Here is a 19,694-nt window from a genome sequence, read left to right as displayed (position 1 = left end):
CTTGCAAACTGGGGTGGGAATAGGGTCTCCTGCAGGACCCCATGTTATCAGAGGCTGGGAACGCTCCTGCATCGGCACAGCCCCACCATCAGAGAAGCCCAAACGGTTTCTGAGAGAGCTGGAAAACATCTACTCCAGGCACAGAGCTGCTCACGCTGCAACGCGCTGAAGTGCAGCGGCGTGAGCAGCGCTCTGCACCCAAGGTTAATTAGTTCTGGCTCTGTCGGGGCTGATTCACCTCCAGCGGCATGCTGACACAGCTGAACTTGACGTTGGGAATAACTCCGAGGGTTCTGCGGTGCAATGCAACCAGCTCCGTTGGCTTTGGGGGCACGTGAACTGTTAAAGCCAACCTCGGCGCCTTCCTCCTCAAGGGAAAGGAGAAGTGCCTGGATGTAGGAAGTTTCCAGACCCCTCCAGGGAAAGATGCTGCCCACTGTAGGCAGCTTCCAGACCCCTCCAGGGAAAGATGCTGCCCACCCTCTGACTGCCAGAGCTGCTAAGTTCAGCAGCTTATGTAGGACAGCTGCAGATACAGCTAAAAAACCCCAAAACAAGCAAAAAACCACACACACCACCACCCCAAAACACACCCCACATATCCTCCAACCAAAAAACCCCAGCAAAACCCAACCCCAACCCCACCACACACACAACCACATCCCCACAAAGGAAGGAAATAAAAAAAAAAAAAAAAAAAAAAAAAAAAAAGGAAAAAGGACACCTCCTCCCCCAAAGCAGCAAATCCGAAGCATGCCAAGGACTGTGCTTCTCACTCTTCACAGATGGGGCTGATCTACATTTTAAAGCAAAAACTTCAAACAGATCAAGCCACTGATTCTTGCAGATATTCCCAACAGGCTTTTCTCCTCCGTGCCCTGCCCTGCATCTTCTCCTCTCCGTGCCCTGCATCCAGCTCCCACTATTCCCATCCTCACCTAAATAAACCGGTCTGAATTCCCCCCTCCAACTTCCAGAGCCCTCCTCGTCACCTCTAGCTCATTTTTAGGTATTTTTCTCTTGCTGCAAAATAATAACCAAGGTGGTTTTGCTAAGCGACAGGTAGCGTAGCGGCATAGAAAGGTACCGCTTTGGCGGCGTTACATCTAAATGTATGTGCATCTACACACACAAAGTAATATACGTAACATCTCTGGCATGAAACACATCTTTAGTTAAATGAAACTTCTAGTTAAACGGAGGAGGAGGAGGAATAGGACCCCTAAATGCCACTGGAACAATTCGCGGTGCCTCCGTCTTTTGCATCCTCCACTTTTCCGCCCATCTCAGCCAAATACTTGCCTGAGATCTGTAAGTTTGCCAAAGAACTCCCTGTCAGCGCTCATAGCTCTGCTAATTAGTAAGGTGTGGGTGCTAAATTGGAAGTTCAGGGGGGAAGAAATTATGAAATTAGCCAACAGGAATGAGCTCGGAAACTGCAGGCAGCCCAGCGCTATTATAGAAATATTCCTAGAAGAGGCATTTTATTTCAGGGAAAAACGAGCTAAGCGTCGATCCGCCGGCACGTTAATGCAGGAAAAGCACCCGATTTCATTTGGTTTTCCCATCCTGGCTTTTTTAATAGCACCACTGATTTCCACTGCCTGGGTATGATTAGTCAGGGGATTGGGGAATCCCCTCTTTTTCTCTGATGGAACATAATTTGCAATTCAGATCTTAGTTACGGTGACTCAAGGAAGAATATTTTCATTAAAAAAAAAAAAAAAAAAGCAGCAGAATTGGAGGAAAGAAACAAATCCAAGGCTTCAAAATGAGGGTGAATCAAGCCTCCGCATGCTGCAGGTTGAGATCCTTCAGGCACCATGAAATAGGAGCGGTGTCATGAAGGACCAAAGCCTTGCCAAGCCTTTTAATTGTATTTTTTTAATTTGTATTCCCCCCCTCCCCTCTCTTTAATACAGATAATTTCTGGGCAACATACCCAGCCTAGCAACCCTCTGACCTAGGCAGAGGTCCGTAAAAAAAGAAGCAAAATCCAACAAACTGCACGCCGCTGACATCAGCCACACTAAAATATAAATTTTTGTAATAAATAAATATAATAAAAATACTTAAACTTAAATTATTAAATTATTTATTTAAATAAATTACAAAATTATTTTATAATAAAAATAAATTTAAAAAAAAATATTTCAGGGGTAAAACCTGGCCTGAAGACAAACACTCAGGCCGGTGCTGTGGCAGCCCTGAGCGTTTGATGAAGCACCAAGACAAAACCGAGTTTTTTGGAACACCCCCAAATCTTTACGTGTGGCCGGTCAGCGAGAGAACGGGCGGTTTTAAAGGCTTACTTCCCCCCCTCCCCACCCCCGCCAAAAAAAAGAAAAAGGCGAAGGAAAGCCAGAAGATAAAGAAGCTGCAAGAAAAGGCAACGGCTTTCCCGGTGTTGCACAGCAGCGGTGGGCAAAGGTCCCTCTCCTACATATCGCAACCAACGATGGGTCAAGACCACGGTCAGGAAATAGTCACGCCACGTCTTAAGCAGCCACCACCTCCTCTGCCTTCCCATTCATTCCAGGGATTCATGGATAAGGCCCATTCATTGCATCCCGACAGAGAAATCCTCTGCTCTTACTCATTCTCATGCAAATATCCCTTGGAAATACAAAACCAAGGGGAGCCCTTGTAGCTAGACATCCAGCTCCAGGGCATCCAGCTATTCAAGGGAATTCAAAGGATTACAGAGCTCTGTTTTAGAAGCACTGGCCCTAAAAAAAAAAGAAAAAAAAAAATCTTACCATTTATTTGCTCATCGGTGCGCTGGCTGTTCAGCTTGCTAAGAAAACATCCACAAATTCAACCTCTATATCCACCTACCCCAAATTCACCTTAAATCAGGGTAATTTACCCACCCTAGACCACACCTTTGATACAAAAAAAAATTTAAAAAATCCCAAACCAAATCATATTACACTAAAAACACACATTTTGGGCTTAATAGAATACAGAAAGCCGGCACTAAGCAGGCACAAGCACAACTTACTGCCGATGACCTGGTTTAGCGTTGCTTACGCACGTTGCATTTCTCGACAGAAAAATAAGGAGAAAAAAATGTGCCACCGCAGCAGAATTGCTCGCTCTATAATAATCTCAGAGTGCCACGCAATAACGCTATTCCAGGATTTCTCTCTGTTGCCGATGGCATAAATAGTACTGGGGAATTCAGCGAAAGGGATCTGCTCTCAGGTGAATTTAAGAGCCTGTAATTTCAGACACAGAAATGGCTTCTAATTACAGTTAGAAAAGGAAGAGCTGTAGAGGGGAGGGAAAAAAAAAAAAAAGGAAAAAAGCTAAATAATCTGGCTGCTTTTGCAAGCGCTAAGAGGCGCCGCGCACATCCAAAGGCTGCCATGTGCCTGGTGGGTTTGAAAGGACACGGCCAAACAACGCGCCCACCTTGTCCTCCTCACACTTACAGCTTGTTTCGTGGGAGAGGAGGAGAAAGCGATGCTCTTCTGAATTATCTAGTGATTTTATACAGTAGATGTTGAAGGCTGAAAGCATTTGTAACCTGCTTTGCATGAAGCATGCATGAATCTTGGTGTTTCACGTGGACGTCGACCCTCAAGCATGCTCTCACTAGCACCAAAAAAAAGAAAAAAATCCACTAAACCCACCACACCCACCCAAAACCCCCCAAACAAACTCTTAAATTAATTCCTGATTTAATGGATCATTAGAAGCAACAAAAATAATCAGCCTCAGGTAGGTGGAACAGCCTTCCTCAAGACAGCATGACCCATGGTCCCTTTGATGGGTAGCGCGGAGCTCTACGTACCACCGCTCATCCTACGCATCTCATTGTTCAGCTTAAAAAAATCAAAATATTAAAAAATATTAAAAAATATGGAAGTCATGCTGCTCCAAGAACATTTGTCTAATAATAAAGCGTCCCTGACATGCCACCAGAACCCCTCACAACACCCCTGCTGTTTCCAGCACGTTGATCACGAGGGGAAGCCGTGCCCTCTTCACACCCAGGTTTTTTTCCACACGTTGATGTGTTTGAGCAGGACAGACAGCAGCTCCAGCATGGCTATTTCCAAACCAGTAAGAACATCACCCGGGGCATCCATGCCAGGAGCTGTGTTTCTTCCCAGCTGGAAGAGAAGAACGATTCCATATCTCAAGTCTTTTGTGGTGGTGGGGTGGAGGGAGCAGAAAGGAACAGGTCCGTGGTTTACAACCACAAAGAAAAGGGGATACGCGGTTGTTTGAGTCCGCTGTTTTTCCCAGCAAGGAAATCCCTGTAAAGCCCCCGGTGGAGGGAGGCTCCCAAGGGATGCTCAGCTGCTTTGCAACCACCCCGGACCTCCTGCCAAGTCGCGGTGGCTTTTCCTCACAGGGTCTTCTCCAGGAGAACAACTGGCATTGCTTCCAGGCACAACCAGGCAGCAGATTCAAGGCTTGCAGGGGATAACTAGCTGGTGCCAAATGCAATTTTCTCAGCTTTTTTTTTTTTTTTTTTTTTTCAGGTTTAATAGATACACGGGGCAGGGCTGGTGCTCAGAGCAAGCTGAGTTTTACGTACGCCTACATGTGGTGTTCCGCCGACAGGTCGGGGCTCACACTCCCCGTATCGCACATCTCAAGGACATGACCCAGCTTCCCAGCAGGACCCACCAGCTGTGGTTGGGGCAGCCCTAGCCCCATCCAGCGCCCTGCTTGGGGACACCGTCACACCAGGTTGAGCTGATGGTCATGTAGTGACACGACCTCCCGTCCAGACTTGGCTGGTGACCAGCACGGACAGGCAAACGCGCTGCAAAAAACACCATTTCTCATCATTATTTATGATGCAGAAGTAAAACACTGCTGTTTTCACAGCTGTCATATACCCTGAATCCTCAGAATCACTTTGGTTGGAACGGGACCTCCAAAGGTCACCTAGCCCAACCCCCGAATCGTACTTCTCCCTTGGCTTCGTGACCTGAAGCGGTAGGCTAAGTCCAAACCGTTTTCAAAGATGGTAAAATGAGAAATAATAAAAAAAAAAAGCCCTTTCTGAACATAAAGGTCATCTGGCAAGAGAATGTAAGCAAGCCAGCAACAGAGAGACCTCAGCGTGGACATGGAAGGTCATCTCCCAGTATGAAAGCCACCCTGCACCTTCCAGCTCTATCTTACATCTATATATATCTATATATACATACACACACAAGCCAAAGCAAAATTTGCATCACCATTTTGCTGGCACATACAGAAGATGTTTTCCAGGCACTACGAACAGAAAGACACCAATTCCCACACAAACCTTCCTCCCTGATGCATCTCGAGACGCGTGTCTCCGCTCCGACGCGTGCTCCGCGTACTGTTTGCCCACCGTGCTGAGAGAGATTCGCCTGCGCTTGAAATCAAGTTGCTGACTTGGCGAAAAACGGGCCCCGGAAGATATTTTCCGATCAATACACATTATTTTCATCACAGCCAGGGCTCTTAGCGTTCATCTCAGAAAATAAATAGGCAAATACGCTTCCAAAATACAAAGCGTAGCCATCTAAGGGTTGATTCCACCTCCCATTAGATTAAAAAAAATATTAAAAAAAAAATATATATCCAAAAACCCACGTCAGCAACATGGGCACAAGCTATTAACTCTTTTAGTCTAGCAATTTAAAATCTTTTTTTATACGCTGCCTCTCTCCCTCCCTCCCACCTCCTATTGCTTCCCCTCCTCCCCGCACCTCCAGAACTTCCCGAAGTCCAAAGACAAGCGCTAAGGTCAATGCTACCCGCACCCTTAGAAATACCAAATTCGTGATGTGCACAAGGACCAGAACCCACTCAGAAACCACTGAGATCTCCAGCACAGAGGAGAGTCACGAATTCAGGTACAATTGTCGTGATAAAGGTAAGGAGCACGCGAAGGCAGCGCAAAAACCCTCCTTTCAAGACGCCACGCGAAGGGTATGCGTGCGAGCCGAGACAATAACAAGCTGCTAACGCTGGGCAAGACAAGTTTTTGTCAAGCTTCCCACTTTCCTGCTACAAAAGCCTGGCTGAAGCCAGCTGGATATCACCGAGCATCCATAAGGATATTAATAATTCAGCTTTGAGTAAGCGAAAGCACCAGCGGCCGCGAAAGGAGGGGAGGCTTGCTCGTTGCCGGATTGCACTCAGTGCATGTGACAGGGCTCAGCAGAGGTTCAGTGATCCTTGAAATTTGTCTGGAAGCGCGATTGTTACCGATTAGAAAAGAATATGCACGTATTTCAAAGACGCTCCGCTTCACGGCAAACTCCTGTCACTTTGCAGCTAAGTGTCGCCAGTTTTCCCAGACTAATTGCCCTCTTCAAAAAGGACGCAGAGCTTAGCATTGGATCAGAGAAGTGGAGATCCTCTTTGTCATCAAAAAAAAAAAAAAAAAAAAATAAAAAAAAAATCAGTGTAGCTTCTCTTTTGAAATTACAAAGAATTTTCCTTTGTCCGGTATTTCGTACTGCAAGAAAATTCCCTTTATTCAATCCATAGAAACGTTTCCTCTGTTACGTGAGTGAAAAAATCTTTCATGCAGGTGACAATGATCCCACCCACACACACATTTTCTAAAATAAGTTCCATGAGGAACATCTGTCACGTCTCTCTGCCCCAGGCTGGCAACCAACACTTGGCGGGGAATCCTGATATCCCGATTTGGGATCGGCGCACAGCGTAGCTAAAGCCAAACCATGAAACCCAAGGGCAGGCGCTCACTTTGCAACGATCTATCAAAAATCTGTTTTGTTTTTTTTTTTAACTCCCTCGACAGGACAAGCAACAAGGAGCCCGTCCCAGAAGAGAGGGCAACTGCAGCAGCAGGAGCAACGAGGGGCAATCCAGTTGCAACCAAGTGATGCTCAAGCAGGGAATAAAACACTCCTTGGCCCACAGGTTCGTTTCAAACATCATCACCTAAAACTCCTCTGCGGTGAGGGGTCAGTTAAGATCTCGCGCTTTCATATCTTGCAGATGTAGTAAGAAAGGTTCAGCTTTTGTCCACCCACCTCCTACATCATCCCAAGACTCCAACCAAACAAGGTGCCAACCCTAAAAGCCACCTGCATCACCCTCATCGGAGCGTCCAGCGGCTCCTTGCAGCATCCTCAACCTGGGTGCACAGAAATTATTGGGGGAAAAAATAATGTATCTCTCTCCAGTCATTGAATACCTAATTATTTCAAGTAGACTGTATATATATATAATTTTTTTTTCACAAAGGAGGGAGTAACCTGATCAGCCCAATTGTACCGACGGGCCAAGAAGCTGTCACCGTGCCATTTCATTGACAGTCTGCAGGAAAACCCACTCCAAACGCCCACCACCAGAACTGGTGAGTAGAAACTGGTTGAAAGAGATGGGAAAACTAGAAGTTCCCTACCTAGTTGTTGGGTTATTTTTTTGGCACCTTCTCATGAAAAAGAAGCTTTTGCCCGAAAGAAAAAAATTTTTTTTAAAAATGCAGGTGTTAGGACAGGGAGATTTTTTTGGTAAATTCCATTTTGGAAAAAAAAGAAAAAAAAAGGGTTTGTTTTTCAGGCCAGCTGGAGGGTTAACATGCTGCTAACCAACCTAACCATTTCCCCCAACAACAACAACAACCACCCCACATTTGAAGCAACACCAAGAACTCTGCAGCGCACGACCACCCGCCCCGACCTGCACGTGCAAACAGTGTGAGACAACCCACTGGCAGCGCCGCCGCCCTAACGATGCCCGTAACTCATTAAGCCCACACCTGCCACCTCCAAGTAGGACGTTACCTCCCGTCCTCAATGCTCCACTTATTTCCGATGGAAGATTTCGAACAAAAGCATCGGCGACCCCAGCTACGGTGATGGGGGGCTTTCTTCAGCTGTCCCTTGCACCGCTGCAAGCCTTGGGTTATAACAATAATGTGGCTGCTGGTTAAAAAAAAAAACAAACAAAAAAACCCCCAAAAACCCACAAACATCCTGGCAGCTCAGATTTACCAGCCCCAGCAGCACCAGCATAAAAACCAGGTAAGGAATAAGATTTATTCCCCCTGGGAAAGCGTGGGTCCAGTGTGCAGCATCTCCATTCCCACGTGCGCATGGCGGAAAGCAGGCGCAGAACGAGCCCTCTCGCGGCAGCGCATCGGAGAAAAAATCCTCCAGCATCAGACAAGCCGGCAGGCAGCGGAGAGAAAATGCTGCACTGCCTGTGGCGAGGCAGGCGAGCTCAGAGTCGCCTGGGTTACCAACCTGGAAAATCATACAGAAGGTTGAAAAAAATATAATCTCTTCTTAAATCATGTAAAAGGGGGGGGGGGGGGGGATAATGGCCATCTGCCCGTTAATTATCATCATCATCATCCAGGCACACTAAAAAGCAGAGTGTTGAGTGCAACCTCTCTCTACTGCTGCTTTATCTTTATATATATATTAAAAAAACCAAAACCAAACAAACAATGAACTACAGAAGGTATTTTTAAGGTTTCAAAAGAGAGTAAGCACTCTGCGTGCTTCACAGTGAGAGTTTTTACCGTAGCAGCAGAAGAAATATAAATATATGTATAAATCCAGCTACCATAGGAGATGTGGGGGCTCTTTTAGAGCAAACCCCTTTGCTAAAACACAACCCCATTTGCAAATTTTCTGTGTAGCGAGGCCCCCAGCCCGGAGGAGATGCCCCCCCCACCTTGCTCCAGCAAACTCAGCCCAGCTCGGCGCAGCTTTTTCGGTGGCAGAGAGTCACCTCGGTCAATGACAACACTGTCACCCTTGCCGGGGACGCTACACGCGACGGCAGCGCCCGTCGCGCCCTGCCAGAGCCAAGGAGCCTGGAGGGTTGGGGTGGAAGGGTGGAACACACGTTGGGGGGTTAACACCGGTTGCCGTCGCCAGCTCGCCGCAGCCTTTGCACCCCTCTGAAAGGGCACACCGTGCTCAGCACCCTGAGAAAAAAACGGGTGGCCACCCCAGCAGCGGGACGGTGCCATCCAGGCACCCCCTTCCAGCAGTGAAGAAGGGGAAGGAAAATTAAAAAAAAATAAAATTAAACACCGACGAAGAGCGAGGTGAAAGCATCGGTGACCATTATTTCAATGCCTCCCAACTCCCCGCGAGGAAGCCCGTGCCCTGGAAAAACCCGCTCCAGCCAGGCGTGCCGCAGATGCCGGGGATGGATGCGGGTACCGCGGGGGGCTGGCGCCCACCTCCCCCTCTCCCCCTCCGTGGGGCGAAGCGCGACAACCCCAACGCGGCTGCGGAAGGCGCATCCGACGATGACACTGCAATTTATCAAACGGGGAGGAGGAGGAGAAAAAATAATAATAATAATTATAATAATAAGGGATGAAAGCACAGCTGCGGGCCGGTTGCCACCACCTGGGTCTCGCCCTGCCCGGCGCTGGCCGCAGGACATCAGGGCGCCGGTGATGCTGGGATGCTGCTGGGGGGATGCTGGGGGGATCCTGGGGGCATGGTGGGGCCGGTGATGCTGGGATGCTGCTGAGGGGACGTTGGGGCCGGTGATGCTGGGATGCTGTTGGGGTGATGCTGGGATGCTGCTGGGGGGATGCTGGGGGGGGAGATGCTTTTGGTGGGATACTGGGGGGACGCTGAGATGCTGCTGGGGGGATGCTAGGATGCAGCGGGACGCCAGGGGAGCGCGGGGGAGCCGGCGCCCTCCTCTCCCCATCGATCCCCCCCCTTCGCACCGCGGCGACCCCCCCAAACCCCCCTCCCCCCGCGACCCCCCCATCTCACCTCTCCCCCGGCGAGCCTAGAGGGGCGGCGCGCCCCGCCGCGCTCCGGCCGAGCCCCCGCCGCCCATGGCCGGGGCCGCCCCCGCTCCGCCGTCCCCCGGCGGAGCAACCGCGCCCGCGGAGCCACCCGCGGAGCCGGCGGAGCCGGGCAGAGCCGCTGCCGCAGGGGCCGCCCCGCCCCGGCTCCGCGCAGCGGCGGCAGCGGAGGAGGAGGAGGAGGAGGAGGAGGAAGCGGGGGGGGGGGGCGGGGGGGAGGCGGCCCCGCCCCACGGGCGCAGCCCCTGTGCGGCTGCAGCCCCTCCCGCTCAGTACCGGGGGGGTGGGACCGGGGAGGGGGGGAGTGGTACCCACTGGTACCCCCGAGCATCCCTTTCCGGCCGGTGGCGCGGAGCTGCATCCCCCGGGGGTGCGCAGCCTGCAGCTGAGGGATTAGAGTTGTGCGTTAATTGCTTGTTAATTACAAGGTGCTGGCCGGTGCGGGTATTTAAATACAAAAAAAAAAAAAAAAAAAAAAAAAAAGGAAATAAAAGCTCAAAGCGGGGTTAAGTGCCTTCCTTTGGTACCGGTGATGCCTGGGTGAGGCTGGGGGGGAGTGGGGGGGCAGAGGTCCGTCTTTTTTCCAGAGGGATCCGAGGGGGAACAGCCTCAGACTGCACCAGAGGAGGATTAGGTGGGATATTTAGGAAAAAAATCTGAAAAAAAAAAAAGGGGTTTTGAGCACTGGAACTGGCTGCCCAGGGGAATGGGGGGGTCCCCATCCCGGGCAGGGATTTAAAAATATATAGATGCGGCGTTAAGGGATGCGCTTTAGTGGTAGATGTGGCAGAATTGGGTTAAGGGTTGGGCTTGGGGACCTTAAAGGTCTTTTCCAACCCAAACGCTCCTAATTTCCTCGTCTGGTCCAGACCTGAGACCCCCCCCCAGGTCATCTCATGGGCTTCAAAGGGCCAAACTGGCTCAGGCTGTGATTTACACCTTGCATTAGGTCACGGTGGGCTGGTTGGAGCGTCCTGGTGTGGTTTGTGGTTTATGGAAGTTGAGGAGTGCGTGGATGCGGCCAGGTGGTCCATAGGGCTGGCAGCACGATGCTGAGTGGACCCCCCCCCCCCCGGTGTGCAGCGTCGCTGCTCTTCTGCTCAGCCTCTGGTAGCGAGAAATCACCTCCCATCCTCACGGGTGTAAAATGTGGGCATAGGCAGTGAAATCCATGGAAGCAAGGAAAAAAAGGGGGAGGGAAAAAAAAAGAAAAGAAAACCTTGCAAAATCCTTCCCTCGTGGAATGTTTAGCCAAAACAACAACAAACTCTCCAAATCCTTACTTCACCCCACAGGATTTTGAAGCGTGATGGACGGGGAGACCGTGTTTTGGGGTTTTTTTCTTTGTTTTATGGTAGCACCTTGTCCGCTGGCGTGGCCTGTGGCTCATTTACTAAATAACTTCATTAGAGGAATCCAACCGGCGGTGGAACGACTCCATCGCTGCCCTGTAGACGGTTTGGGGAATGAAACCATTGCTGTCTCGCTGCTCTCCCATGACTCACGTCTTGATAATACCCAGTACAAAAAAAAATAAAAATAAATCTGGAGATGTGATTCACGCTCCTGAGGAGGCCGGAGTAGGGCAGGCTATTGTATTTACAATGAGTAGCATCTTCCCCTTTGCGATGAGAGGTAGCTGTGTGCTCGCACATCAACGGGTTTTTTTTCCACGTAGAGATGCTAATGACTCTAATCTGTGTATGCATGATGTTAATAACTGCGCAGGGGATGCAGCTTCGGGCTGAGATGAGAAGTCCCCCGGCATGCATGGAGGAAAACTGGGTCTGAGTCTTCTCCTGTTTGGAGAACGCGTGTTGTATCTGATTAAGTCGTGGCAGCAAGTGATTTTTCTAGTTTCTGTGTTGAAGATTCCAGAGCACGAAGGGGCTTGTGCCTCCGTCTCCTCCTTCCTGCAGCGACCCTCCGCTGATCGCCTCCATCCAGCATTTTTACAGTGAGTTTTAAGCCGCTTTACAGGCTCTTTTAGCAATTCTTTAATAAATTCTGAAGGAATTTGCCAGTGGGGAGGTGAGGGTACAGCGGGTGGGTCAAGAAGTTGAAATTGTTGGGTTTTGTTTCCCCTCTCTTGATAAATTTTTCCCATCCAGTAAGAGACTTCTGGGTTACTAGACTTCTGCAGCCTGACAATCTTTTAATTATTATTATTATTATTTATTTATGTTGTTGTCTTTTAACGATGGCATTAGGATCACATTCTGGCTTCTCTGGGAATAGCCCACCACTCTGCGCGTTATTCGTGTGTTAACAAGGGGTAAGGAGCCTTCCCTTTCCTCTGTCTCCCTCTGATGCTCAGGGAACTTCTCCTGCTCCATCTCCAGCTGTCTCAGGGACTTTGTAGCCCACCTGGGTACGAGTATTTTCGCCTCCAAGGACCAGAATCGATGCTAGAGCAGTGCACTTAACTGGGCATCCTTTAAAGATGCTCCTCAGCCGCTGCTCTACCCATCTTCTCGTTCCCAGGAGGGGAATTTTACATGAGGCATCGCATGCTCCCAAGGCTGAGGTGGTTTTCACGACTCTACCCTTGGCCATCCCATGGGAATCCAGGCCAGGGATGCTCAGTCTTGGTTTGCATCGGGTATAAGCATCAGGAGCCAAGGTGGTTTCTCCCAAAATTTTCATGAGGAGGGCTGTGCACGATCGTGCAGCAGCTCTGGGACAAGGAATTTCTGTTTGCTGTTAATCTACAGCTTGAAACACCGGTATGGGGCAACAACAGCTTGGCTGCCACCCAGGGCTCTTGGTTGCCCTCCCTTTTTTTTAAGTACTTTGCTCTAGTTTTCCAACTTTTCACTAAATTGGCGGTGTATCTGCCATGCTGGGGCATCTCATCATGAGGAGTAGCTGCGGTGGAGGACCCCGCGCGTAATTAACGCCAGAGCGATTTCCATTGGCTCTGTCACTCTCTGCAGGACCTGACAAACTAAATGATGTCAGCTGGGATAACAAATACAAATGCCAGAGAAAATGAGCGCGCTGCCTGTTGAGGAGCCGCAAAACCCATCTTTCTGGAGGGCTGGGGGAATCGGATAAGGAGGGAAGGGGGCTGGTTTCCAGCCTCTCAGCGGAAAGGACCAGGCAGTTAGAGTTTGGTGAACCCTTCCTGAGGTCAGGACCACCAGGTGTTCTGTCTCGACGGAGCAACCCATTCCTCGGGTGGAAATCCAGATTACGACAGCAGGCGTGGCAGTGGAGATATAAGGCATATCTTCATAATGGGAAGGGGCTGGGGGACAGTCAGAATCATTTGTACCCTACGAATTTTCTTCCTGACCTGTTCTGGAAGCGGAAGGTTTCCAGCGCGTGTGGAGTTGACCTGCAGTGGCCCTTGCTCGCCGCCTTCTCCGCATTGTTGGGTGAGGAGCAATGTGAGTTGGTGACCACCCGAGGTGGCGCTTCCTGGAGGGGACCCTTGGGAATGGTTTTGAGCTTCCCAGCATTCCAGTACCCGGGATTAGCTCTGATCATGTTCTCCACCCAGTTCCTATTTCTCATACTTCTGGAAATTATTCTGCAGAGAATTTGAGCCCTTTTCTTGAGGCTTTTCTGACCTGTAGATGTGTCTACACACACCTCCATGTTTGTGACCCGAGCGTGCAGGGGGAGCATCGTTAAATGCTGCGTGGAGAATAAATGCTGCTGAAAAGCAGTTACTTTTAAGTAAGAAAATTAAGAATTCCACAGTATATAACGCTCCACGTGTGGATATGTGAGGTGGCGTGGTCCTACATCGCTGTTTGAAGGGGGCACACGGTGGAAGTGACTCAAACCTCACAAGAACCCTCAAAATCACAAGAAAAAGTTATCTGGGGGAGCCCCATTGGGGGCACTTGCGTTTGATGGCGCATTCCGAATTTAAGGGGCTTTATTGCAGAAATGATAGTAATCAACTGCAAATATCTTGCTGCAAATAAGGGCTCCTGGTGCCCCAGTTTTTCCTTTCGAGGACACTGGTCTTCCTCGGGAAGTGGCTGATTGTGAGCTGCAGGGGCAGCCTGTGGTTGTGCTTTGCTCATGCCAGGATGAGTCTGTGCTTGGAACGGAGGTGCTGGGTGATGGTGGACCCACACCAGGTGGTGGTGGACCCACACTGGGGGTGGACGCTGGACCAGAAAGCTGTTGCTGAATTGCCTTGGGACCAGCCTGCATGGTCCCCATGGAGTGTGGGATCAGCACGGTCACCGTGAGCCGGGTGCACGCGGTTCTGGTGGGATCCCGGAGCTCAGTGTGGTCCCGGCGTGGAGCTCATCCCCAAAACTGCGGTGCGTGACCCTGATGCAGCTGCATATTCAGCTCTAGGCTGATCCTGCCATGAAGGGCTTCTACCTGCTGGGCATCTGTGCTAGGAGAGAGCTGGCCTATCGCCCATAAATCACCTGTCATGTAATTGTATAGATAAACAACGTTCACCACCTGCCTCTGAGTACATATGGATGCCTTGGAGAGCGTGGTTTGTCGGAGCAATTTGGCTTCTTCATTGCACGCAGCAAATTTCCACCCTGCTCGGTTCGCCTTGGTTCCAAGAGCTCATCTCCAGCTGAGACCATTTCTCGGGCAACGTGTACAGAATTGCACGGCGAGGAAGGGCGGCTGCTGATCTGACCCCTGGAATAGTAGGGGAAGGTGTGATGTTCTTACCACGAGGTGCTTGCGGCTGCCTTTGCCACCCGGCCGGCTTCTCGCCGGGAATTTCAGCGGCAATTGCTGCCCGGCCATGGCGTAACCATGTGGATTTGGGGATGAAAGCGAGTGTGTGGCAAATCCAGGGCCTTGGCAGCAGGCGGCACAAACATCTGCGTGATGAGCCTCCAGGTAGGAAAAATGCCAAGGGAAGGGAATGGGAGCAACTCCTAGGCACGATGGAGCGTGGATGCAAGAAGACAACTTAGGAATTGCACAGACAAATGGCTATCCAAGTGCAGTTTATAGCTCCTGACTATCTTTTTAAATTAAAAAAAAAATACATAAATATTATTTTATCTTATTTTTAGAAATCTTTGATTACTACAGGCTGAGGAGCAATACTTCCTTGCTGATCTTCTTTGTAAATCACACAGCCAACCTCTCCGTTGAACCCAAACCAGCTTTCTGTGGCATCGGATCGCCTTTAAAGCTGAAGGTAACAGAGTTAGACACCGGCTTTGAGGTGCTGGGGGTGCTTTGAGATCGGGCTTTGCCCCTTGCCTCGCTCCTCCGTGGTTCCCTCAGCCCAGCGGACCCGCTTTGCAACGGGTGAAGCCAGGATCCGGTTTCACGGGCGCCGTCCGATGGGAGTGTGGACACCTCTTTCCCCCCTCCAGTTGTGTGTTGCCCTGGAATAAGACCAAGAAAATACGTCTCCGTTAATGTCTGTAGGCTTGGAGGTATCTGAAACCGGGAAGAACCGTCCGTCTTTCTTAGAGCTGCAATCTTGAATTTATTTGCATCACTGATGACTTCAAAATTAGAAGCTGTTATTGGCGTCTGGCTTGTCGGAGGAGAGCAGAGACTGCAGGGTTGCAGTTCCTATATATTAACGGATTTGGGGCTCAGCGGCAGCAGAGAAGGTGGGATTTTAGCTGCACAGGAGGAAGGCAGCGCAGGATTTTCAAATGCCTTGTTCGTGCCAAAACGTTCTGTTGGCATCGGTGCGGGAGAGGTACCCAACGTAAACCTTAAATACTCGTCAGCTTGGTTCTTGCCTGTGGAAAAACTGCAAATTAGGCCCCTTGGTTTAATAAACAAACCTTTGATGGAGGAGCAGCTAGGCAAGGTATTCTAGCTGTAAACGCTCAAAACAAAACAGATGCCCTGCTGGAGAGACCTGGGGAGGTAAAAGCACATCAGCGTTCTTGCTACAAAGGAGGAAATTCCACAGCTCAGAATACCTGCAATAAAAGCAACATTATTTTTTTTTTCCTTGGGTTTGTTGGGTTTTGTTAGGTTTTGTTGTTTTTTTTTCTTGTTTGTTTGTTTTGTGTGTGTGTGTGTTGTTTTTTTTTCCAAGGCTTTTGAGTGGGTGTAAGTGCCTTCCATTTTTCAGAGGTCTTGTTTCAATATCTGGTTGCGTCTGACCCTCGGAGGCATGCTCCGAAGCGTGGCACTGCGAGTGCCTTTGTGCCTTTAATCCCTGAGCATGAGCTGGTTTAAACTCTGCCCTGCATCCCTGAAATAAAGCAAGAGGGGCTTCAGGCGGCTGCTTTTGGGGGCCGTACCCCTCCTCCTGCGGCGTGAGGGGACGCTGGTCCAGATGGAACAGCCAGGTCTGGGTACCAGGTTTAACTCAGCCCCTCGGCGCCCGCTCTCCATCAAGCCTCAAGTGTCACTGCGATAATCAGTTGCCTGCTCACTCCCCGAAAGCTCGGGGAAAGAAGATTTAGCGAGTCTTTTCAGAAAAAAAATACTATTGCCGTGCCCACAGGGCTGCCTCCTTCAGCTACTATCAGAACAAGAGTGGCTTTTTGGAAATGCGTTGTGACACCTCCGTCTAGAGGGGGCTGGGTATCGTCTCCATCTTCCTGCATGCCATGGATCACCGCCGATCACAGCACCCTTCCCAGCTTTGAAACATTGCAGGTTTGCATGCCAGAGGGGGAGTCTGAGGGTTCTTCTAAAGCGCCTGCCCAGGACCTGATCTGGTCCCCTGAGTTTCCACTTAATCCCTTCTTACCTTGAGCCCTGGGATGCTTACGCTGTTCCTAAGGCAGGATGATGCCGAACGAATCGGTTGCCAAGCGTTCCCTACTCCTTTTTTTCCTTTGGTGGCTCTTTAGGAACATAAGGAGGTCAAGAAATACCTTCTGGTCCTCTTTTCTGACCGCATCTGCCTCTCCTGGCCTCAGCAAAACCTCTCTGCTTTCAACGAGAGGCCTTCTCTGCCTACGCCGATGCTTTATTTCCTCCTAGGAGGAGGCAAGGGTTGGGTTGGGGCTGGTTCGAGAATGTCACGTCCACACTAAGCATTTCTTCTAAGTGAGGGCATCACTTTGCTTTTAGAAATGTTGACTCTTATCAGCCCAGTCTAATAATTCAGTTGGTCTGGAGGAGTCTCTGCTGTAGCCAGCAATTCTTCTTCATTGCTGTTTTCCAAGAAGATGTTGGAAAAGGTTCCCAGTGTATTGGAAAAAATAACCAGGTGACCGTTGAAACAATCATAAAAGATTACATTGTTCCTTCTGTGGAGGATCTCGGGTTATTTTGCAACGCGCTGATGAAGATTTGCTGCCTGGGCTGAGGTCGGCATTATCCACGTCAAGAAATAAATGTTAGCAGAGAATGCCTTCCCTTGCCCAGCATCTCCGGAGCCTGTTCTTTTTCTCTCCAGCGAGTCAATCCTGCTGGAATTGAGTTTTGATGTGGACTGGTCTCCAGCAACAACCCAATGGATGCTCGGGCTTCCCAGTCCGCTCCGAGGGTCCCCAAGAGCTGCTGGAGCATCGCCTTCCCAAAGCGGCGCTACCTCCTCCAGTTGCGCTGGGCTGTTTTCTTCCAAGAAAATTTTCCAAGAAATATTTTCTCCTTCTTGGCATCCCAACGAAATGGCAGCTCTTGCATCCCAGAACTGGTCCCTGCCCTGCTAATGGGAGCGTGCAGCAGAGGCACCACGAGGTCACTAAGGCGGTCCAACCACTTTAGACCCCCGCCCAGACTGTTCCTGTTGTTCTAACCTTCTCTGTAGTCCTTGCTTTGCTGCTGGCACTCTCTCCAACCCGTTCCATGCTATTGGGATGCCCTTTTTCCTTTATTCTTTATTTTTCTTCTTTGTTTCTCTCATACTGAGATTTGTTAGAGGCTTTCCAGCCATTCGGTTTCAAGGCGGTGTTTTCGAATGCGTTTTTTTGATATTTTGGAGGATAAGGCTTTGCAAGAAAAATACCAGAACTGATCTTAGACTTAAAAAAAAAAAATTTAAAATTTCTACTTTCAAGATGCTACCAGTTAGCACCGTCCTGCTGCACGCTCGGCGCGCGGGGGCTGCAGTTGGTTACCATGTCAACCTTGGAATGATCCTTTTTTTTTTTTTTTTTTTTATTGAAAGGAGAGAAGGTAGGTACGTGAAGTCCATTGATCTCGCTTGCCAACACCCTGCCATTGTATCGAGCCTGGGGATGTTGGGATGTTCACGGAGGATTGCTTCTGTATCCAGCCGTTGAGCTGCATCGCTTCTCCGCTGTGTTTCTTTGCAGGGGACTGCAGCGGTCACCAGGAGGGAAGGCGATGCCACATGAAGACCAAATCGGCAAAGTCTCTGCATGCACACGTGATCCTCTTTCTCCACGCCTCTTCTAGACCAGCTGATGCTGGTAGTGATGCAGGTAAATCGGGTCCAGTATGGACCCAAGGCGTTGAACAGTGTCTCGCGTGGCTTAGATGAGACTTGAATTGCTTTGCCAGGGATTTATTTATGTAGAGCTGTTTGTGACAGCGGGGTTCTCCTGAGAAGACCCACCGCTTTCACCCTTAGGTTGTCTCATGGGGATGCTTGGGTTTTTTTAATTCCCCCTGGAAGCATTTTAACTGTGTGCCAGCAGTGCTGCAGATTTTATTTTATTTTTTAATTAGCTCTTGGGTGTTTCCTCTTCGCTGTGGCTGCCTGTGTTTTGCTGGGACAGCAGGAAGGAGACCTGCTGGGGAAATATCAGGCTTTGGTTTTGTTCCAGAAGTCAAATTAGGTCTCTTAAAGTCTTCTGAGCGATATCTGAGGTAGAGGAGTACCACCTACCACAACGGGACGAGCGTCCAGTCTGTGACATCTCCGTATCAAACCCATTTGCAGGGGCTGGTTGGTTTGCCCGTTGATGGCAAAGGCTTTGACCGGGTAACCAGCACCAAGGTGATGGCAACGATGCTGAGAAGGCAGGAGGAGCAGAAAGTACTCAACATGCTTTGTTAGCGCCGTTGAATTCATCATCTCCCTCAGTTTAACGTGTCGAGCAGTATATGCAAGCACTGCCAAGAATGTCGCGTTTGGCTTTCTGGCGCGCCCCAACGTGTCGAATATGGCAGAAGCAAAACAAACCGAGGATGGGATGGAGATGTCGGAGCTGGAGAAGCCCTGGGTAAGTCTGCTAATGAAATGCTTCTTCTCTCGGCTTGGCTTCTGGCCTTGGATGGGAAGATGCACCCGAGGAACATCACTTAGGGAAACTTAAGGGCAAATACCCGGTGTCTTTCTCCACGATTCATCTTGCTGTGGTCCTTGCTTCCAGCGTGATTACTGACATAATAATTGACACTCAACGGCTTATCCAGTCCAGCCTGCTCCAAACACTTGAAATCCAGAACGCGGAGACAAAAGAAACCCCCCCCAATTTAACCCATGTTTTAAATTTGGCTGCTGCTCGAAAACTGAGTTCATTTTCCTTCTGTGTTTGCTCAGACGCGATCTGTCACATCTTCTCTGCTCGGGTACCGATGCCTGTGTGGTTTGTAGGCAACAAAGCAAACATCTGCAATCGTGGTGACAGGGATTTCTTGTCTCACAGCTGGAAATTTGCTAGTTAACTCTCCTCTAAAGTCACGAAATAATTCAAGAGAGGAGTTGACTGAACTTTTCCCTATTAAATTCCAGCAGTGCCCAGCCCAGCCACTTCCACCTGCATGGGCAGCATCAAGATTAATCTCGCATTATTGCTTATAGCCCAGCATACAGCCGTGAAGTCCGCACATGATGAATAACACTTCTCCCTGTGACGGGACTAAGTTCTCCGACCTTTTGCTGTTGAAAGGCAATAACAAGTTGTGGGTTGACCCTGGCCAGAAGCTGAGGTTTTTGGCACTTTTTCCATCAAGTTGAGTTTTTAATTCCCTTGAAAGCCGGCTGAGCTCTTTGCTGCCTGCACCGCTACGTGCTGCCTGCTCCGGTTGACTTGACGAACGACTCGGCTGAATTTTGTAAGACCTGTCCTTCATAATAAAATCATACCTG

General features: G+C 49.7%; 1 protein-coding gene across 1 annotated transcript in view; it reads right to left on the bottom strand.

Moving 5' to 3' along the window:
* LOC102046864 (leucine-rich repeat and fibronectin type III domain-containing protein 1-like protein) overlaps nucleotides 1-9,911 on the bottom strand; it is a 55,272-nt gene extending 45,361 nt beyond the window's left edge. The window contains 1 exon segment of the mRNA XM_055700092.1: nucleotides 9,729-9,911. The gene's annotated coding sequence lies outside the window, so the exon portion shown is untranslated.
* Nucleotides 9,912-19,694: the final 9,783 nt, after the last annotated feature.

This window comes from Falco cherrug (assembly GCF_023634085.1).
Source record: "Falco cherrug isolate bFalChe1 chromosome 22 unlocalized genomic scaffold, bFalChe1.pri SUPER_22_unloc_1, whole genome shotgun sequence".
Taxonomy (NCBI): Eukaryota; Metazoa; Chordata; class Aves; order Falconiformes; family Falconidae; genus Falco; species Falco cherrug.
The sequence above is the reverse complement of the archived record's forward strand: the minus strand, read 5'-3'. Positions and strand labels throughout refer to the sequence as shown.